Source organism: Hermetia illucens, chromosome 1 (genome assembly GCF_905115235.1).
Source record: "Hermetia illucens chromosome 1, iHerIll2.2.curated.20191125, whole genome shotgun sequence".
Lineage (NCBI taxonomy): Eukaryota > Metazoa > Arthropoda > Insecta > Diptera > Stratiomyidae > Hermetia > Hermetia illucens.
In genome coordinates, this window is record NC_051849.1 from 135,751,367 (window position 1) to 135,772,360 (window position 20,994).

Consider the following 20,994-nt stretch of genomic DNA (forward strand, 5'->3'; position numbering starts at 1 on the left):
TTGGAACTCGTACTGAGTTTCATGTAAAAGTTAGAGAATGGATACAGGGTCAAACAAAACCAACACGGCTTGCAGAACTGCTTCGATAAATTCCACGATTGATTGGTATTTCTTCTAATGTTTGTGAAGACATCGACAGCTTCGTACTCCAATTCTTCACCACTGTTCTTAGGAGACCCTAAGCTGGTCTTTACAGCCTCTGGAGCATTTTACGCATTCTTTTTACTTCTCAGTTGTCAATTGATTGGTCAAAACCCTGTGAGTGCTTTGGAACTTAGTCAGGAGTTGTGGAGTTGATCAACTCCTGGCGCTTTCCAATTATCCACTTTTTCAAGGGCTAGTACAATGTCGGCTTCAGTTATGTCACGCATGGTGAGGGGGATGGCCTCGCATAAGGTATGGGAGCCACGCGGGTTCTAAATTGCAATGGCTGGATCGATTGTACCATTTCTCTCGGTCATGGGCCTGTTCTGAGTGGAATCGAGAGGCTCTCAAATCACCATCAAATCAATTGGGGCAGAATGAATTCTCGTCAATGCAAATTACGTGATTATACTATCAACGATTCCTTTCTTACAATTTTCAGTGCAACCCCATATTGATCACAGATGTCTTCATTTCGGATGTGGTAATGGCGTGTTACGCCGCTGATCTAACGCAATATCTTTGTCTTCATTACTTCGAAGACCAGTCGCCCAGCATTCGGAGCCATAGAGAAAAACAGCGCGGACTTTACCATGGTAAATTTTGGATTTGAGACGTTCGTTAATGCGTCGTCACCAAGAAAACCAGTTGTAGAACGACACTTCATCCAAGTTGCGCTCAGTTCTGGACAAATCAATGCCACACGTGATAGCGCCTCTTTCATTGGGATCCAGTGTGGTATTTCCCATGACAAGAACAAGACGACATGTTATCAACAGGAAGAAACTTTATTCAAAATACATCTAGGAACTTTTAAATGGATTAAAGTGAATGCCTTTGAGTTAATGTTGTCAACTCTTTGTTGAAACGACTGGAACTCTCAAAGTCAAGGTTCACTAGCAAACATCTTATACAAAGAATGAATTTCTTAGGATAGTGGTAGTGCTAATAAGCCTACAGCACCAACTTCATGGTAATATTGTTCCGAGTTAACGTGCTAGCAGCCACGCCCATTGTGCACCATTATGAGGTTGACGGCAAGTTTGGAAGTTAGCCACATACAGTTAATAACACTGAAATCCGGACACCATCGTACGAAATACGTAAGTCCTCAGAAAGGGGGTAAAAGGACTTGTGTGTTGTATGTGTTTATTAAAGGAGGTTACGTACAGTCTGCTGGATACAATGCAAAAAGAATCGACGAAATACGATAAAATAAAAGCCTTGCTAAGGGCGAAAAACAAAAGAAACTCTATTTTCGTATGCAAAATTGAAATCCGGGTAGTGCCAAAAAATCGCAATAATGACATTAAAAACTCAAAAATGACTAGTTAATACTCCGTAAGGAGACTTTTAGCATCCTTTACTGTGCAATAGCATCAATTTGACCAAACTTTGATATATTCAGCTGGAATTTTCCTCCATTATTCGAGAAGACGCTCCATCAAGCTTTTTTTTGTTCCGGATTCACTTTTGCTCACTATTTAATCACATAAACTAATTTGCGTTCAGATACTTTCTGACAGGCAGTATCTTTCCTATTACAATTTAGATAGAAAATTATTTATGGGAATGCGACTTAATAATTCCTTTGCCGAAAAAAAGACATTAGCAGTACCATAGTCACTGCCAGGGTACCACTATTATTATTAAGGTTTTGTTTGCAAAACAAAACGTACACGCAAAAGGGGGGTGTACATTTTTTTTCAACAAATAGTCATGTTGGGTGTCAAACGAGAAAGATCTCTATTAGTACTTTTCAACGCCAATCTTAGTTTTGAAATTTGTTCGAATGACTGGGAGTGCGGCGAGTCGAAAGTGCTATCTTTAGCGTACCCATTCTCAGAAACTACCTGACCGAAAAATCTTAAACAGATCATGAAGCTGCCTCTATACGGTGTCCAGGCCCCAAAATACTCTACATATCAATATCTGCTCAAATTAAGTTAGTATAACACTATATTTTTTGGGAAATTGACTAGAAACCCCCTTAAATTTATCCTGGAGTTATAAAAATTGCAGTATGCAGTAGTAGAGATTATAGTATGAAGCATGTGATCCCTAAGTTAGATCAAAATCATACCATTATTAACAAAGTTACAGTAGCACAAAGTTGTCTTTACCCTATAAATTTACTACAACCCAAAGTACTAAATATCAATATCACACAAAATTTAGTAGTCTGACATGCTAAATGCATATACATTACGGGCTGCATACAAGTGGGCTAGTTCTGCACTCAAATATACTCTTAAAAGAAACAAACAAAACCTTTCATACGTAAAGTGCTGAGCTTCCCGTTTCCTGATTTGTCTTATGTGCAGAAAACACAAATCAGCTCAGAGGTTTACATTAGTCCAGTTTAAAGTGGTTTGAAGTACAACTGCTTAAAAAAGGAAAAAGAATTTAAATTTTCAATATAGTCAAATGCTTGTTTATCCATCCATCCCAATTCCATCCATCTTTTAAAACAAATCAGAAATCGTTAAATCCACATCACCTGAAGTACCGGTATAGGTGATTAACAGGTAGCACAATTAGTAATGTCATAATCTAGCAGTACAAGTGATTTTAATTTTAACTAACTTGATTTCCGGTGGCTAACATTTGTTGAATATGGCAAGGCCAAATGGTTACTTTAATGTAAAACATAGAGGAATGTTAAGTGTTCTTCGGTATGACTCTATATTGACGCATTTTATAAGTATCAAGTGTTAGCCTCCTGAAAAACTATTGACCATCTCTACACGAAAATTTAATTTTGAATGAATGAATGAACGTCCATAAAATTATTACAAACCGGTGCTAAACGAAAAGACGAAAAGAAAATATTTGTTAGTAGCAGGGCTTCGACATTCACAAAATGACCGTTGTCTGCATGTCGATGTTGTGTTGAACGAAAAAAAAACAAATGACATCAAGCAAAATTGTACAAAAGTGAATGTAAACTTGTCGTGACACCTAACTCGGACTGTTTAGATAAGGTTTTATAGAATTCTATTTTGCAATGAATTTTGGAGTGAAAATTCACCAGGAGTCAGGACGGACTTCTCGACCGATATTTTGAAATCTTTATTTTTCGAAGAAACTCAAAAATATTCCCGGTGCCTTTGGTAATCGTTTCATTCTGATAACTTTCCTCAATTACAACAAAAGGCCTCAGAGGTTACAGTAGACTCAGACAGCAAAGATCTTCTTCGAATATTTCCTTGGATAAACTCATTTTCTGTTCAGCATTTGGTCAGCCCATGCAGCGGCCTTTATAAGGAATAAGTTGTCACTATTATAGAAATAACTTGCTTTTTTCGTTTTTTTTCCTGGATTACTTGAATTTGCACTTCCAACATATTAACATAACATAACTTTTCATTATCAACCAATAATAATGCTGTTTGTGCTCTGACATGCGTTCTTTAAACATAAAAACCGCTAACTTCAGCTTTCCCTGATGATTAAATAGAACAAGAATTTGCGCCATTGGTCAATACTAATTCGAAATGTCCACTAATGACTGGGTAGATCAACCAACCTTTTTAAATAACACAAACAGCATGTTGTCTATCACAGTGCCCACATTGACAGTAACTTCGCCTTCGAGACTGGCATTAACGTTAAAAGCAAAGTCGCTTTCTCCCAATCACCTCTAACTTGTATGAAATGAACTAAAGAGAACAACGTGGATCACCTAATCGCATCGTTCAAAGTAACCTGTCCTAAAAATTGGAAGACCTCAATTATCATTTTGCTTAATTTAAAAAAAAATAATTTTTAGAGTTTTTCTTCGTCTAAACGATTGACCGCCTTTTGTTCATGCTGCTTTATGATTATATACATATATATGTATATATAGATAACAAACTTGAAACTCACCTTGTTTAAATCGTATTAACTAAAGAGATCTCATAAGTGCCGTGTATTGGTTCTTCCTCAATATTCATTTATTGAGGATCCAACAGGATAGCGCATCCAATTTATTATGGTTTTTGAGATCTAGTACCTGTAAGAAAAGAGATTTCTGTAAATATAATAGCACATAAGAATGGAAAATATAAATTTATAAGCCACTGTCTAAGATTGGAAGCGTAAGATGGACGATTCCGTAGCCTACATAACGACGAAATCTATGAGCGATACCATGACCGTCCGATTGGGGATAAAATCCGGCTCAATAGGTTACGGTGGGCGGGTCACTTAATCCGTATGGATGAGGATGATCCCACACGGAAAGTCTATAAGGGCAATATCTATGGTAGAAAAGAAGACGAGGCAGACCCTGGCTATGATGCAGCGATGGCGTAGGTCAGGACGCCAGACAGATTTTAAGGATATCGAATTGGTGGTCCTCGGCGCAAAACCGGGATGTCTGAAGTTCCTTATTAAGGCAGGCCTAGACCGGATACCGGTTGTTGCGCCGTTGATGATGAATTTCTTTGGTAATTATTGACTTGTAATTATAAATAAATTTGTTTCCACAAACCAATTTAGTCCTTTAGGAGAAAAGGATATGTAACCATATGGCTACAATGGGATTTCAGAAGAAGAAAATATTTAAAGAATCATTTTTAAAGTGATTTTATTAGAGTACATCGATATTATACGGACACAAATATTACTGTTTTACAAGATAATTTATAAATCAGTCCCTTTTGTTTGTTGCACAGAAAGCTATATTACATTTCACGCACTTAATTCACAAAATAGCTACTAAATTTTTGCAAATTTTTACAACGACATTTTTCGAGGTGTAAACTACATAATGTCCGATGTTATCATAATGCAAACTTTCAATTAGAGGAACTGAAACTCTGAACTTACTGTCCTTGGTGTCATTTGGGTATTGGCATTCAAATGAAGGTTTGATTTGGTGGTTTCGAACCTATTCGTGCTCATTGTATCCAGAATAAATATAATTCTTGTTAAATGAACCCAGTACATTTTGTATGAAGGAACCTTCACAATGCTCGCCAAAATGTTGATTCCAATAAATGTCCGTATTTCACTTGCGTTCATATTAACATTTTTTTCCACGTCTTTCTAAACTAAATTTGCGAGAATTTCTTAGTCGCCAGCGTGTATCCCTGAGATTAACACGAAATTCATATCCTGATGATCCAGCCTCCTCTTCTACCACATCATCGCCAGGCAAATCTTTTCGAGAAGTAACTTCTGAAATCCAAAAATGTTTAAACCATTTCAATCTAAATAAATCATCAGAATAAACAAACTGATTTCTGCAATATGTCACTCGACGTCTACAATAGCATCATCACGTCAACGTCGAATGTACATCTTTTTCCTCGCTGCCAAATTCTTCTTCGGACTCACCACCAAAAATCTCCATTAATATTTCCTTATCAGTTCATCTTTTTCGACTCATATCTGCAATCTAAATCGTCACAATAGTTGACTACACGACTTAGAAAGCACCTTAAAACACCGATGAAGCCATATGGCAAAAACCAATTTCTCTAGAATTTAGGCACTAATAATCGAAAAACAATTGTAAACTTATAAACATTCAAACAAAAAAACTTTCACATATTACAGAAAAAATTACATCCAATAAAATTTAAGTCACAAATACACAAAAATTTTTCTGTCTGTCTGTCATAACCGGTTTACCGGGAAATGGCCAAACGAATTGTCACGAAATTTGTTGAGAACTTGTGGTTCGTGAAATCTTTTTATATACAGCAAGTGGCACTATTCTCTGTTGAGTTTGAGGGCGGGCTCCTCATACATGTGTAAGGGGAGTGTAAATTTTTTCACAGAGTATAGTCATGTGGGGTGAAATCAAGGGACTCAATTACCACTTTTCGATACTGACTTTTTTTTTATATCGGGTGAAACATAATGGAGGGGGGTCAAAACGTGTGCCCCAAAAAGTGTAGCACGTCTCGTTCTATCCAACTGAAAAATATGAAAAAATCACAATGATGCATCCATATGAAATCTAAACACGTAATAAGTCACATGGCAGACTTATGTCGATCCCCGTAATAAAGCGCGTATTTATCGGTCCGAATGACCCTCGAATGACTTCGCTAAAAGGACAAGAATTGAAGCCAAGGCTTTACATAGGTTTCTTGATGAAACCTAGGTATAGCAGATTAATGATCAGTTAAGATTTTATGGCTAAAAATCAAATTCTATTTTTGAAATGTGTTCTTCTCGAAACTGCATATTGAAAATATACTCCCACCATAGCCCAAAATCCATCCAACCAAATTCTTTGAAATTTTCACGACTTATTCCGAATATATTTCTACGGTCCACAAACTAGAATATTTGCGATTCATTCGGTATTTTTTTTTATTCATTTAAGGAGCTAAAAAAACACCGAAATTCACAAAAAAATTTAATACGGCACCAAAAATTTAGCTTTTCATATTTTTTAATAATCCTAGTTTGCGGACTGTAGTTAAGTCTGCACGTTAAAATGCCGTTTAGTTTTTTTTTTTCTTTAAGATGATCTGGCGTGGCAGCAGAAAAACACCTTTTTTGGAGATGGGTGCATAAATTGCCCTGTATTTTAATAACCAACTATGCGATCGGGGTGAAAAAATACTATGTACGCTCAAGATATTAATAAATATATATTCGTATTTGTATCTTTAACTAGTTCTTCACAAAAAAATTCTAAAAAAAACTCTGAATTTGATACTTTGAAAATTGGAGCCGTTAGAATTTTGCTCAATTTTAAAAACGTGGTTTTGAGAAATTCTTATTCTACTTCTAATCTACGATGCCTGGTTCATACAGGTCTTCAAAAGGAACATTCTTCCTTTGTGAAAAACATACTCTACGGACTTCTCTAGCTTCTTTAGTGGGGAAAACGGTCAGCTTCTGAGCAAATGTTATAACAATAAAATACCATTGTAATACCAAGTTGAGATTAAAATGTGGGCTTGTGAAAAGAAAATAGCTTAAATCACAAAAAGGACATGGTGCGTTTGTAAGTTATATGAAAAGGAAGAAAGAGTGATAGTCAAGGCAATACGCAAAAATCCAAGAACAAGTGTAAAACTAGGAGAAGACCTATTAGAAAAGTGTAATGTGGAGGTTAGCACTAGGACGATGCGAAGAAATTAAACAAACGCGAGTATTCTTCTAGGATAGCTAGAAAAAAGTCTGATGACTGATTTGAAAACTTGAAAGAAAAGGATTTGCTTTTCTACGAAAGGACGAGGATATATCGTTCTGGAAATAAGTTGGGTTTACAGATGAAAGTCAGTACAAGATATTTAGTTATGATGGTCTACCACCACCGTGAAATACGATGGAGATCTTAAATTATATGCGTAAATTTTCCCATTTCAAAATATCGCGACAATGCCTGGAATGGCACCCATGTAGAAAAAAAACAGACAAGCGGTGTTCACGATTCTGGTAGGCTCGTTTATCAAATTTTACTTTAATCTATAAGGGAATGTCTATCGTGAAAATTAGAATATTTTGACAATAACAACAACTTTTCGGATGCTTTTAAAAATTATAACTGAAAATTATTAAAAAATTCTAGTTCCCACGATAGCCACAATAGTGCAGAATCTTCCATTAAAATTTTATCTAAATTCATTGAACGGTTTTGAAAATTAATGGGCGCTAGTTAAAAAAATCCAGTTTTGAGAAAAACGCGTATGAAAGTTCACGTGTACGCATTGCGCGCTTGAACATCTTACTTCCCACTGTGTAGCTTTCCAACGAATTCGCAATTTGGGAAAATTACTTTGCCAATATATTCTATGCATTTGAAATAATAAAAACTTGTTGTTTCTTTTTCGTTGGTGTGAATATTTGTTCTTGCAAAAACCGATATTTCGGGAACCACTTGTTCCCTTCATCAGTGCTAACATGATGAAGATGATGAAGAAAACAAGTGGTTCCCGAAATATCGGTGTTTGCAAGAATAAATATTCACACCAACGAAAAAGAAACAACAAGTTTTTATTATTTCAAATAATTAATCGTTGGAAACACCGTATAATTTCACTTAGATATTCTATGCATGCTCTAGATTAGATTTATGCTTCTTCTTTTTTTAAGCCTTTGTTCCGTTCATAAGCGGGGTCGGCTCGTCGTGATCGATTTCGCCATTTGGTTCTATCAAATGCCTGATCTGGATGCAATCGCGAGGTTTTACAATCCCCATCCAGTGTATCAAGCCACCGTTGTTTCGGTCAGACTTTTGGCCGCTTACCATCCACTTCGATGTTCAGACCAATCTTGGTAAGTGAATTCTTGTTAGCGCGAATTACGTAGCCATACCATCGAAGACACTTCTCTCGCAGTTCTTCCGATCTCTGCAACTTTATATCGATCGCGGATATCCTCATTTCGGATGTGAACAAAACGTATCACGCCACTAGTCCAACGCAACATCTTCGGTTTATCGAAGCTGTCACACGGGATGACCCATGATGACCCATATTGGGATCGTACATATTGGAATGGTATATATTTCGAGGCCTAGATTTCATATAGATCCAACATCATGACTTTTTCATAAATAGAAAAAGAGTGGCCTCTCCCCATCCTTGGGAAATAGTTCTAGGATTCACAAGTGAATTATCAACAAAAGGAAGACGATGAAAAACTTCTGCTATGAATAGATATGCTAACCCCACGAGCTTTCTTCAAAAAGTTGTAGTCTGTATACGTGATTACTGATTTTTCTGCAGTCAAGCTCTTTTTAAAAACACAGCCCCGACAAAATAAGTTTTCAATGTTTCTCAATGGTATCAATCTTATCCCGGAAAAAGTAATACCTGGTGCATGATTAATCCCGGCCTAATTGCATACTCATAAGCAAAGCTTGATGCGATTACGATTGTACCTACATCTGTCATGCTAAATGCATTAACCATGACATACTAACATACAGCCAATTGCACGTTGCAAACTGCATTGCAACAGATTAACTAAGTAACGGATCTTGTTTTATCCACAGAAATGAAGTTGCTGCGACTACTTCCAATAAAAGCGAATCATGGCACGAAAACTTGCTGATGATCTTGACCACATTCATGAGTCTTGTCAATTTAAAAATTTAATACAATTATCACCATTTTGATGTCTTCGGGTTATATTACGTTTCCTATAAACCTATTCAAATTCTCGCCCGGAGATTGATGATGTGGGAATTTGTCTGAAGACGCTCGCATCACTCTAGGCCACACTTTGTTTAGCTTTCATATCAACGTAAAGTACGATATTATGTGATCTATTCAAGCATTCCGTGCTCAATTTTCAAACATTATAAAACAAATTAACGAAGCCTATTTAAATATTTTAGCAGAAATCGTTTGAGAAATTATCACATCGCACATGAGTAGCAACAGATTTGTTTATCGCGGAGCCTTTCAATTTGCAAATTCAAATTTGATATTGAACTCAGCAGGGATATGCAAGTGAGGTGAGAGAGAAATTGTGAAGAGTTTAGTACGCAAAACCAACCCATTTCTGTGTGACTGCCTCAAATCGATTCAATGAAAATTTGGATCTGGATGTAAATCCACAGATTTGAGAAAGCGCTTGACCTCGTCCAATATCTCCTATTTGGTATTGTCAATTGCAGCAGGAATCCGGCTTCTATTCATCAATGGCAGTTACATCGAGTTACATCCACCAACCTTTTATAATTCTTCATGCACCATCGACCATCTACACCCTGAGCATTCCCTTCCACTAAGGTTATGCTACAACGACAAATTTCCATATTTACAATAACGATTCGCTACAAGCTCAACGAAAGATCACAAATCTTGGTCGAAGCTCAAGTCTCAAGTTTAATAAATAATTTGTATTCACCTTGAAACTCTTTGCGAAAACCGCACAACTGTCTCCGAGAATGGGCAACCAAGATGGTTGTGTAGTTTCGCATATATATGTGGGCTATATTATTGCCACAAATTACGCGACGACACTGGCTTGCATTATTTATTTGTGTGACGCTAGTTGCTTGATAACTTGATAGCTATGTGTAACAAATAGGGCTGAATCAGCAAACATGTTGGTATCGACATCTGACGCCATGCATGGCAGGAGAAAAAATCAGCAATCCAGTCACAACCAATTCATGGTATAATCCTTTTAATCCTATGCCAATGTCATTCAATTCAAAGCCATATTAAGGAAAGTATTAAAAGAAGAAATAAAAGGGAAAGCTTCAACATCTGTGAAGAATGTCGCTAAATGATATAACAGGGGGATGGGACAATACATGGTAGTACCGACATATTATACATATCATATCTAAACAGCAACTGTTGCCATCCTGACCTTGAAATGGACCTCTCACTATTGGAGGAATTGATAATAGTAGACGGCACGACCTTACCCAAGATTCGAATTTTAATTTGCTCCTTGCTTTTATTCTACTGTTGAATTATTAATTTTAACTATTGGTGCATACTTGTACGCTGTATTCAATTAGGTTTCACAAAGCCAGAGATGGTAAACGTCAACACGGATCACAAAAATTAGGCTACCCAAATCATACTTCCTTATTTGAAAATCTAGATTTTGTTTGTGCTGTAAGATGTGTGTGTGTGATACAGCGAAGAGAAATTCAGATAAAATTGGCTGTAAATAAACAAAATGTTTTCAGATTTCTGAACGGATGCCAGCAAAGAGTCCAAACGGTTCAGCCATACTAGATAGGCGTTTGGAAACTATCCAACAAGGAACAAGCCATCTTTTAGTACCCCGTCCATTCTGAAGGCTAGATTGGGCCAGACCAAATGTAGAAAAAACTGTCCACATATGCAAAGAAAGGCACGCCTGGGAACAACCAGATAGCAATTAGTTCTATCGATCTCACTTTTTTTATACAGATGACGATTCATCTGGGCTGTCAAATCACTTTCTTTCCACGTTATTGCAAGGTGCACATTACGTCCTTCTTTCCCATCTGAACTTAAGGCAGGCTTTGTGCTCGAAAAATATGACACCAATGACGAGGCGATGCCAAGACCGTGCTTTCACATCACATTTTCAAGCGAGTTGTTGTCAGAGTCCATCTTGGCATTCAGATCTCCCATCACGATCACAATGTAACCTTCAGAAAGCCTCTCCTGGACAGCGTGTAATTACTCGTAGAAAACATCGCTCTCCACTATATTGGAAGTCTCCATTGGGGGCATAACACTGTTCGTGATATTCCTTAACCTGGATCAGAGTCTTGCGATTAGAAGTCTGTTAGAAATCGGCTCCCAGGTCAAAACAACATGCCTTGCAGTAACCATCAGAAACGGGAGTTCGGGAGTGCAAAAGCACATTGCCGCAAGAGAGATAAAAGTGCTTTCTTCGATCATGTTACTTCGCTTGGGCCCAGAATGTTCTGCTTATATCTTTGGAATTCCCGCTCGGGTTGGAGAAAATGAGCATTCTGAGGACCCTCGTCATCCTTGTCCAGGAGCATGCGCACATTCCAGAAGGTAATCATAGTCTGTTTTCGATAGCCAAAAGTTGTAGCCGTGAGATGACTCCCTATCCGAGGCGATGTTGACGTTTCGGTAAATAAAATTTCAAAATTGTCAGGTGGCTAGCCCACAGATTACCAAATTTTGTTTTGTAATCTGATATTACATTACAAAACATCACCAAACATAATCCCTTATATTAAAAATCTGGAAACAGAGTTAAAGCAACTTAATTTGCACAACGACATAATACAAAGCAAAAGTGCGATCACAACGACATGAAATGAGGGCAAGGTACAAGCATGGTGACATGACTTTAGCGAATCCAATGATAATGCTTTGCGCTCTTAATAATAATAATCGTTTCCGCAACAATCTAATTGGATCAGGGACTTGAAATGTCTTAGAGCACTTCATCCAATACCGTAACGGTATACTACAGGATTAAAGTATTCTGTAGGAGGCAATGTGGTCAGCATTGCGCTCGCCGTGATTATTAGCATGATTTAACTCATTCACAGCTGAGTCCACTGATATCCGACGACAAGTCACGATACAAATCCCACTTCTACCAGTGAAATTTAAACCGCGACCTTCCGTATGACAGCCTAGTGTTCTAACCACTGAGCTATCCGCTTGGCAGGCAATAAAGATCTGTGGGATATGTTTTTCGAATTCTTTACCGTATGAGAACACCGCGTCTGTGATGACATGTTTAGCTGGAATTTATAAGTAAAGGCAATCTAAAATTTAATTGTTTATCATTTCAATCCCTAGAGTCAAGTTATTCTCCTAAGAAAATTTTTTGGTGTGTGTTTTTCACCTCTTCAACTGCTCGTCGTCGTGGATAAGATATCGACCGTTAACGTCCTTCACACGACGATCGAAAAGTTGGTGACCACATGCCAATTTTTTCATTATGCGGGGGGTGGAAGCTCTCCAACTCTGCAAGAAGTGGCAGACGCATTACGTAAGCGACCATTAGGTTGTGATCCCTTTCGAGACCGAAGCATGCTGCATGAAACGTAGTCAATCTTGTTACTCGTCAGTCAGTTGAAACGAACTTGCTTTATGGAAAACTCTGTGCTCGAACAATATGCCATCAATGACAAGCGGTGGAAGTTGCAGAAATCCAGGAACCTCCAACCATTATCGTCACGGTTTGCAAAGCCGTATTTCCCCATTACATGTCCGAGCAAAGTGTTGCCCACTTTGACATTTAGATGACCCATCACGATCGCATTGTCACCTTTAGAAAACGCTTCAAAGCCTGTGTTAACGAATTTATTAACTAACTTTCTAGAGAGTTGTCTGTTATTTCAATGTTTGTGAAGATTTTATTTCATTCATTTTTAAAAATTTTATACTCAAAAACAGCGTGTAAAACTTTGGTCCGTCTCATGCAACATGCAGCGTTCGGTTGTACTAAAATCACCCCCATCTCCCATTGCATAATTTATAATAATATATTTTATAATAATAATCTTTGGCGCGACAATCTAATTGGCTTTTAGCCTTGAAGGGTGTTAGAGCACTTCATTTAACATCATCAACAAATAAATGAAGATTTTTTAAAAATTAATTTGTATTTATTCTAAATTCTAACTGCTAACTAGAAATCTAATGTTTGTAAACGCACGTTACATGATATGTCGACCCTACACGGCAAAAAACCCTAGTATTATCGCGAAATTGTCGTTAATGATCGTTTGTCGGGTGAATAGGTGAATCAACTGAAAGCTATGAGGGCAATGTAATTTCAACTGCAAGCCTAGTACCAATTCAATAGAAAATATTTTAACATCTTCTCCACCTCTGACATCAACCATTGTCAACACTTATTTTAAGGATTTAAGGTGAACTCAAGTAACAGTTAGGCAAACTGCGAAAGTTATATATGCTATAAACACCAGCTTTGCTGTAACCGGGTATCAGCCACAGTCACGATTTGATTTGGAAATCAGATCATAATGACGCTTACAATGAAGAGAAGAGAAGGATTTTTCTACTGTGGTCAAATGTTCACATTGATAGCATTATTTTCAGTATGTTACTACTGAATCTGATGAAGTATATTTATTAAGAAGCATCCACATATCTGGAAAATCTCATAGAGTTGATTCTGTAATAGAAAAAGAATGAGTAGAAATGGAGACTTACAAGTTTAGTTATGAATAACGCATCAGTCATGACAAGAATGCGATTGGATTTAACAACTGATAATGAGAATGAATAAGGCATTTTGACAAGGATTTGCATATCAAAGAGATACGAGAGCATGTCTTGTAAATTGTAAAATATTTTTGAAGTTGAATATCCTATTGGATTCCATCAAAATATATTTGTCAGAATACCAAAAAATTGTAAAAATATTGTACATATTTATAGGTAACATGAATATTATCATGAAGAGATCAGGCTAAAATTTATTAATAATCTACTAGCCAATTGCGACAGCTAAGGCTGCTGCCTTTGGCAATTATTGCCTAAATTTAAGCCAATCCATTTAAACAATGTAAACAGGGAATTATTAAAAAATATTAAACAACTTTTCTACCTTTCTTTTGGAATCGAGGGAGCCCTGAGCCCGCCATCCACTTTATGCCAGACCGGACCAATTGGAGAACAATTTTGTAACACTTTTCTGGTCCATGGATTATTTTTTTTGGGCTTATACCCAAAGTTAAAAAAAATATAGACGACTACGGCTTCGACCAGCTTTAGGCATCGTCTGGTGAGTTGCCTCTGCGCTGGACTAAACCGCAATCGTCTCAGTCACAGTTACGCAGTATGGTTGACCATGGTTAACTAACGCCTATATTGCGGTAGGATTTTTCAACGTTCTGTCAGGTCCAATCCAATCGGAGCAAGCTGGATAGTAAATAAGCGGCAAAATGGGTGTTCTTTTTTATATATTTTAGTAAATAGTTCTTGTTGATTTTCCTATTCATTTGTAGCTTGATCTATAATAATAACAAAGTTTCCATCAATTAATAGAAAGTGTGCATTTAAATAAGTATCGAAGTATTGAAACAATCTAAGAAATTTTAACAAAAATGAAAATTGATCTAAATCTTGATTTTTATAAAAAAAACACCACAACCCTGATCGTGACAGTACATTAGGAGGCAATCTGGTCAGCATTACCCTCGCCCTGTGACTCAAGTACTCATTCATAGCTGAGTCAACTGATGTTCGACATCCAGTTACACACAAATCCTTCTGCCAAAAGTGAGATTTGAACTACGACCTTCCGCTATGATCGTCTACCGCTCTAACCACTAAGCCATCTGGATAACAGGTACCAGATAATGGCAAGCAGTATCAGGTTGGTCAGTGTGATATTTCTTAAGCAGAAGCTGTGGCACTTGGGAACGGTATAAAATCGATTAGTTTTTAATTTTTTAAGAGGACATATTTTCTTGCTTTTTAGGCCAATGCTGACATTCAATTTTAAGGTATTCAGGAATTTTTGCGTCCTCCAAGTTTACCCCGCATACTATTTGCTGAAACTAATAGATCTGGAAAACCTTTGTTCAGTCATTATTCGTTCATGTTTTGCCTTATTGTTGCCTCGAGATCCCATCCTAAGACTATTTTCAAGGTTTCATGTAAAACAGAATATTATTAATACGTTAACTGTGGGAGATAAGCGTAACCCTTCTTAGTGGCGGTTTCAATGAAAAGAACTCACGGATAGCTGCTTTGTAATTATGCAAGTCGCTACCACGTGAGAGCAAAAACACAAATGCCATACAGGACGCCCGCAGGCACCGAAAAGAGGGAGCAATTTTTTTTTCTCCATTGTCAAATATGGCCAGGTGGGGTATCAAATTTGACATTTGTTGCAAATTAAGAGAGTGAATAGTTAAATATTTCAGGATCCATTCTCACAAACTGCACAACCAGAAAATCTGATAAAAAAATGGAAAATGACTCTCTATAAACTCTAGGACTGAAAATACACTGATCTCCTTTCAAATAAAGTTGATAAAAGTCAATTATTTTATTTTCGACTTTAATTGAGAAGCCCCTTTAAATTCATTTTAGGATTACGAAATTTTGCAAAGATACAGAGCACAAATATGTTGGAAAGTTTGAAGGAAATCGCATTATTATTAACAGAATTAAGGTGGGTCAAAATTGTCTATTTCGTTTGAATTTACTGCACTATGAAACAATTGTAATAAACTATGGAAAGCATTTTTAATAAAAGATTGAAAAAGAAAAAAAAATCCTCAGTCGACTGGTAAAGTAAACCAGTTGACTATCAAGAACCGGTTTCATTTTTCAGAAGTTTGCTACAAAAAATCCAATGCAAATTTCAAATGAAAAAATGTAAGGAAGATTTACTAACTAAATTAAATTAGCAAATCAATCGCAAAATAGCAGAACACAACCAAATATTGATACAACTAGAATCTGTATTGTAGTTTACACAGATATCGTATCTACATAGTATAGCCATAAGTTCTGTCAGTCAAACAAATCTTTATTTCTCACGAAGTAATAAACCAAATCAATCGAAAAGTACACCATTAGAAAAGGGAAACATGAAGCTTTCAAACGAAAAAATGGGCGCCGCTGGCAGCTATACAGGCTCGAAGATTGTGAGGCCATGCATCGATCGCTTCACGCACAATGCTAGCCTTCAAACTCTCGAAATCGGTGTAAGTTCGATAGCATCCGCGGTTATGAAGTCAGGAACATGCGTCCCTGCCACTGCCGAATTGTCATGGCTTTGTGAGCAGGGACCGAGTCCTGCTGGAAGCACCACGGCTTTCCAGCGAATAGAGATTCACTCAATGGCTCGACTACATCCTCTGACATCTTTTCAGATACGCTCGCATTGGTTTTAACGCCGGGCTCGCAGGACTGAATATCAGTTACTCCGTGATATGAGACGCCCCACCATACCATAACAGAAGTCGGATGGTGACGACTTTGCACTTGCGGAGCATTTTTTTGGCTTCATAAGAATTGTGAGCATATACTCGATCATTTTGTCGATTGAATTTTTCCGCGGGCTGTCAACACATCAACTGTTTTCGGTAGAGACCTAATGTCCTCAAAACGAATCATTCGTTTACCGGCAGTTTTTTTTAACAAACTATGTATCTTTTTCGGCGTATTCCAACATTGGCGCAACGCAATAATCGCGATTCTATTTTCGTAGTTACCGAACTTCATCTTGTTGTCGTTCACGCTGACTACTGACCTTCGGAACCTGAAAATCTGACGGAAGTGGGGTATGGTCAGGTACTCTCCGTGCGCAGTGTTACTAGTTTCGGTGGTCTAACATTTCTCGGTATACGCATCGACTGACAGAACTTATGGATATACTTGTATAATTGATTCAAAAGCACATTTTAACTATATTATTATCTTATCCGAATTCATAGGAAATAAAATCACATTATTAAATTTCTTAAAATTATAAATTTGAAGTGATAACTGCACAAAGTGATTTGAGGTCACAACATTTCAAATTATAAAATTCACCCCAAACCAAATGATCAAATTATTTTCTTAAAAAGAAAACCATCTTGCAAAATTTGCGGCCAGTTCAAACATAAATTTTTAAGTACTTTGACATCGCATGGGTTTTAGGATAAGTGGAAGCATTTGAAGTTCTTTTTGTAAAATTTGTTCTCACAAAATTGATTTACAATTAAACAATGAATTCCCCTCCAAATTCGCGTGTTCGCAATTACCCTCTAATATTAATTAAAGCAAAATTTTGCTGGCGTTTTTATCGCATGTAATTCAAAAATTCTTCCATCGTCGCAACCAACCTAAGAACTTGACCTTCACTTTTTGCATGATAACTAAAACTGAATATTTCTCAGCCATTAATCCCAACAAAACATTTATATTGGATGTTTACAAGACATGCCTCTTATTGATCAAGCATCACAAATTTTTTTTTACAAGGTGAACCTCTAATAAAAAATTTACGCTCACACCATTACTTGGCGTGCGGAGGGACGGTGAATTTGTTATTGAGCCTAAATCACGCAAAGGTAATACTTACATATCGTTACTTGTGGTATGAACTAGTGGTTTCAAATTAGAATCAATTGAAGATCTTTACAGAATGAATGTGAAACTAAAATCAAAAACTGCAAACACATGTTTGTCTAAACATACAGTGTATACCAATAGGAAAAACCTTGCAAATTCACTTCAAACGCGGAAGAAATCTGTTGAATTTTAATTGCAAAGTATCTATTTGCAAATAAGGATCGAGATAGATGGAGTTTGCAAAACCAGTTATCAATTTATTGGTAAGATTTTTGAAAAAATGAAGGTAGTATATAATTCAAACTTAATTCCTTATTATCGACATAATCATCGCCTCATAGTTTTGAGTAGACTTCATATGGTACAATGAATACCAGAAATTACAATGGCGGTCATGTGAGAAGACAGGCATCCATTTTCCGAATATACGGAAGCAACTAAATGCTTAAAAGTTCATCAGCCTTTCAACTATATTTGGCAATCAATAACTTCACAAAATCCAATATGATCATTGACTTTTGAAATTAATGAACGCATCAAAAATGACAGTACAGTAAATGTTAGTTGAGTTTCCCTCTTTCTTTGTAAAACTTCAAGTTTTTTGTGTGTTTGTTAAAAAATTTGGTAGATATGTTATATGCATGCTACCTACTAATGGCAGGTCCCATAATTAGCAAATTTTAAAAGCCAAAAACGTCTCCAATATTAAAAATCGCAACAAGAAACCTCAGCTACTCTTTGTTGTTGAATTAAAATAAAAACAATTAAACCTGACTAATAGCCAAACTAGGATTTAAGTAACATATGTCAAAAGTTGATTTTACCTACCTTAAAGTTAAATCTGTCTTTAAAGACAACATGAGAACCAAGAAGTGCAGCATTTAAGTGCTAGCCATGCAACCATGGGCATTGTTTATGGATTAGGTTGTTGCACATGAAATGGCCGTTTTGGTACTAAAATTTGAAACGACTGCAAAGCTTACAAAAATTTAATTATTTAATCAAAATAGGTGCCAGTAGATTCAAAGCACTTCTCCCAGCGACATTCAAGAGCATGTATGGGAGTTTCGTAGAAGTCCAACTGTCGGGTGTTGATAAATACGCGAAGGCAATTTTGACAGCCTCTTCGTTCCTAAATTGTTTTTCCGTCAAAAAATGATCCAAATGCTTAAAAAAGTGGTAGTCGGTTGGCGAAAGGTCCGGTGAATATGGTGGATGAGGGAGAGTCTCATACTGCAATTCGTTCAACTTTTGAACCGTTGTTCTGGATACATAAGGTTGTGCATTGCCGTGAAGGAGTATCACACCATCTCTGTTGACCAATCTCGGCCGTTGAATACTCAATTTTTAGTGCGTTTCCTCGAGTTGGGCACAGTATTTTTGTGCATTTATCGTTTCTCGAGGTGCCAAAAAATAATAGTGGATAACTCCAGCTGTAGACCACCAAACAGTCACGATTACCTTCTTCGGATGGAGGCTCAGTTTCGGCATATGCTTCGGTGGCTCAACAGAATCTAGCCATTGTGCTGATCGGCGACGATTGTCGTTTAATATCCACTTTTCATCACATGCCACTATTCTGTGCAAAAAGGGATCGCTTCTGTTGAGAGTGAGTAAAGAACTGCAAATTTCCATTCAAAGCGCCATGTTTTGCTCTGTATGGGCATGTGGAACCCATTTTTCGAGCTTTTGCACTTTTCCAAGTTGTTGCAAGAGCCGGGAAACTGTTGAATAGTTTACGCGCAGTTTCTCTGCAATGTCCCTCACAGACTGACGTGTGTCGGATTCGACGAGCAAACGCAGCTTGGCGTTGTCAATCAATGGTCCTGGATGTCCACGTGGCCCACTTTGAAGGTTTACGTCGCCTGACCGGAATTTTTCGACCCACGCCGTGTGGTTCGTTCATTTACCGTATCAGCTCCAAATGCGCTGTTAAGGTTATTGGTCGCCTCCGCTGCTTTATGACCGAGTTTGAACTCATATAGAAAAGTATATGTTCTTGGCTCTTTTTCATCCTTTTTTCCTTTCTATTCACTGTTATCACAACGATGGTCAAAACTGAAATGATTCCTTGATTAAGTGTAGGAGTATTTATACTTCATTACACCAACATCGCCAACTGGTGGTGGTTTGATACAGCAAAATCGCACCTAACTTCACTTGATTGCCAAATCAGCCATTTCATATGCAACAATCTAATACTTCAGATATTGTTAAAATGAACGGTTCAAAAATCTATCACTTCAAAAACTAATGGCCTAACCCAATTCAATACACTCCTTATATCGAAAACTAATTTCGCTGTTTCTTTAAATGCCTAGCTGCTGGTGATAACAGTACTGAGCACAACTAGTGGGCATCGTAGCAGCTACAGAAAGCACCCTCAATCGCCTAATTGATTCAAATATAGAAAATTCATCAGCACTAAGAAAAAGGCGCGGTGGCTGAGAGAGTAGAGCGCCAGCTTCAAAATCTCGCTTTGTGTTCGAAACCCAATCGTCATGGATGTCTGTGTTCGTCTCGTGTTTGTTTCGCCGCTATGGGCTTATCACTTGCATAGCGTTATATTCTACTTTTCTTCAGCCCTTGTCCCGCTCACAAGCGGGGGTGGCTTGTCGTGATTGGTTTCGCCATTTGCCCTATCAAATACCTGATCTGGATGCAAACTCGAGGCTTTTAAATCTCCATCCAGTGTATCAATCCACCGTTGTTTCGGCTGGCATTTTAATCGTTTACCATCGACTTCGATGTTCAGACCAATCTTGGCAAGTAAATTATCGTTAGCACGAATTACGTGACCATACCATCGAAGACGACTCTCTTGCAATTTTCCCATTCTATTCCAACTTTTCACGAATATCCTCATTTCGAATGTGATCAAAACGTGTCACGCCACTAGTCCAACGAATATCTTCATCTCCATTACCGCAAGACGCCGTTCATTGTCTTTTATAGTCGGCCAACACTCAGAACCATAGAGAGCGACAGGACGGACGACATTGCAGTAAATTTTAGATTTGAGACGTTCGTTGATACGTCGATCACAAAGAACACCAGTTGTGGAACGCCACGTCATCCAGGTTGCGTCAATGCATGAAGCAATTTCATAGCGCAGTTCTCTTTTAGCTGATAGCGTTATGTTTGATGATAATGAAATTGAAGCACAATCTAACTGTGCAGATGCCCTATACTCCACCAAGGAATGAATAGCAAACACTACTAAGAAAAAGGTCGATATCCCAGTTCCTCAAGGAGTCACCCTTGGGTCGTTACTCTATTTCATTTACAATTGCACCATACCTATAAGCGGTGATGCGAGTATTCTTTGTAAGTATGAAAATAAAATAATAATTATCATCTAATTACTTCCAAAACTTCGAGAAAATAATTTAAGCGCCTGGAA

General features: G+C 37.4%; 1 protein-coding gene across 1 annotated transcript in view; it reads right to left on the reverse strand.

Annotated features, from left to right (window-relative positions):
* Window positions 1-20,994, reverse strand: part of LOC119658720 (protein gustavus) — a 293,290-nt gene that overhangs the window by 252,847 nt on the left and 19,449 nt on the right. The window contains exon 2 of the mRNA XM_038066384.1: window positions 4,015-4,141. The gene's annotated coding sequence lies outside the window, so the exon portion shown is untranslated. The remainder of the gene's footprint in view (window positions 1-4,014; window positions 4,142-20,994) is intronic.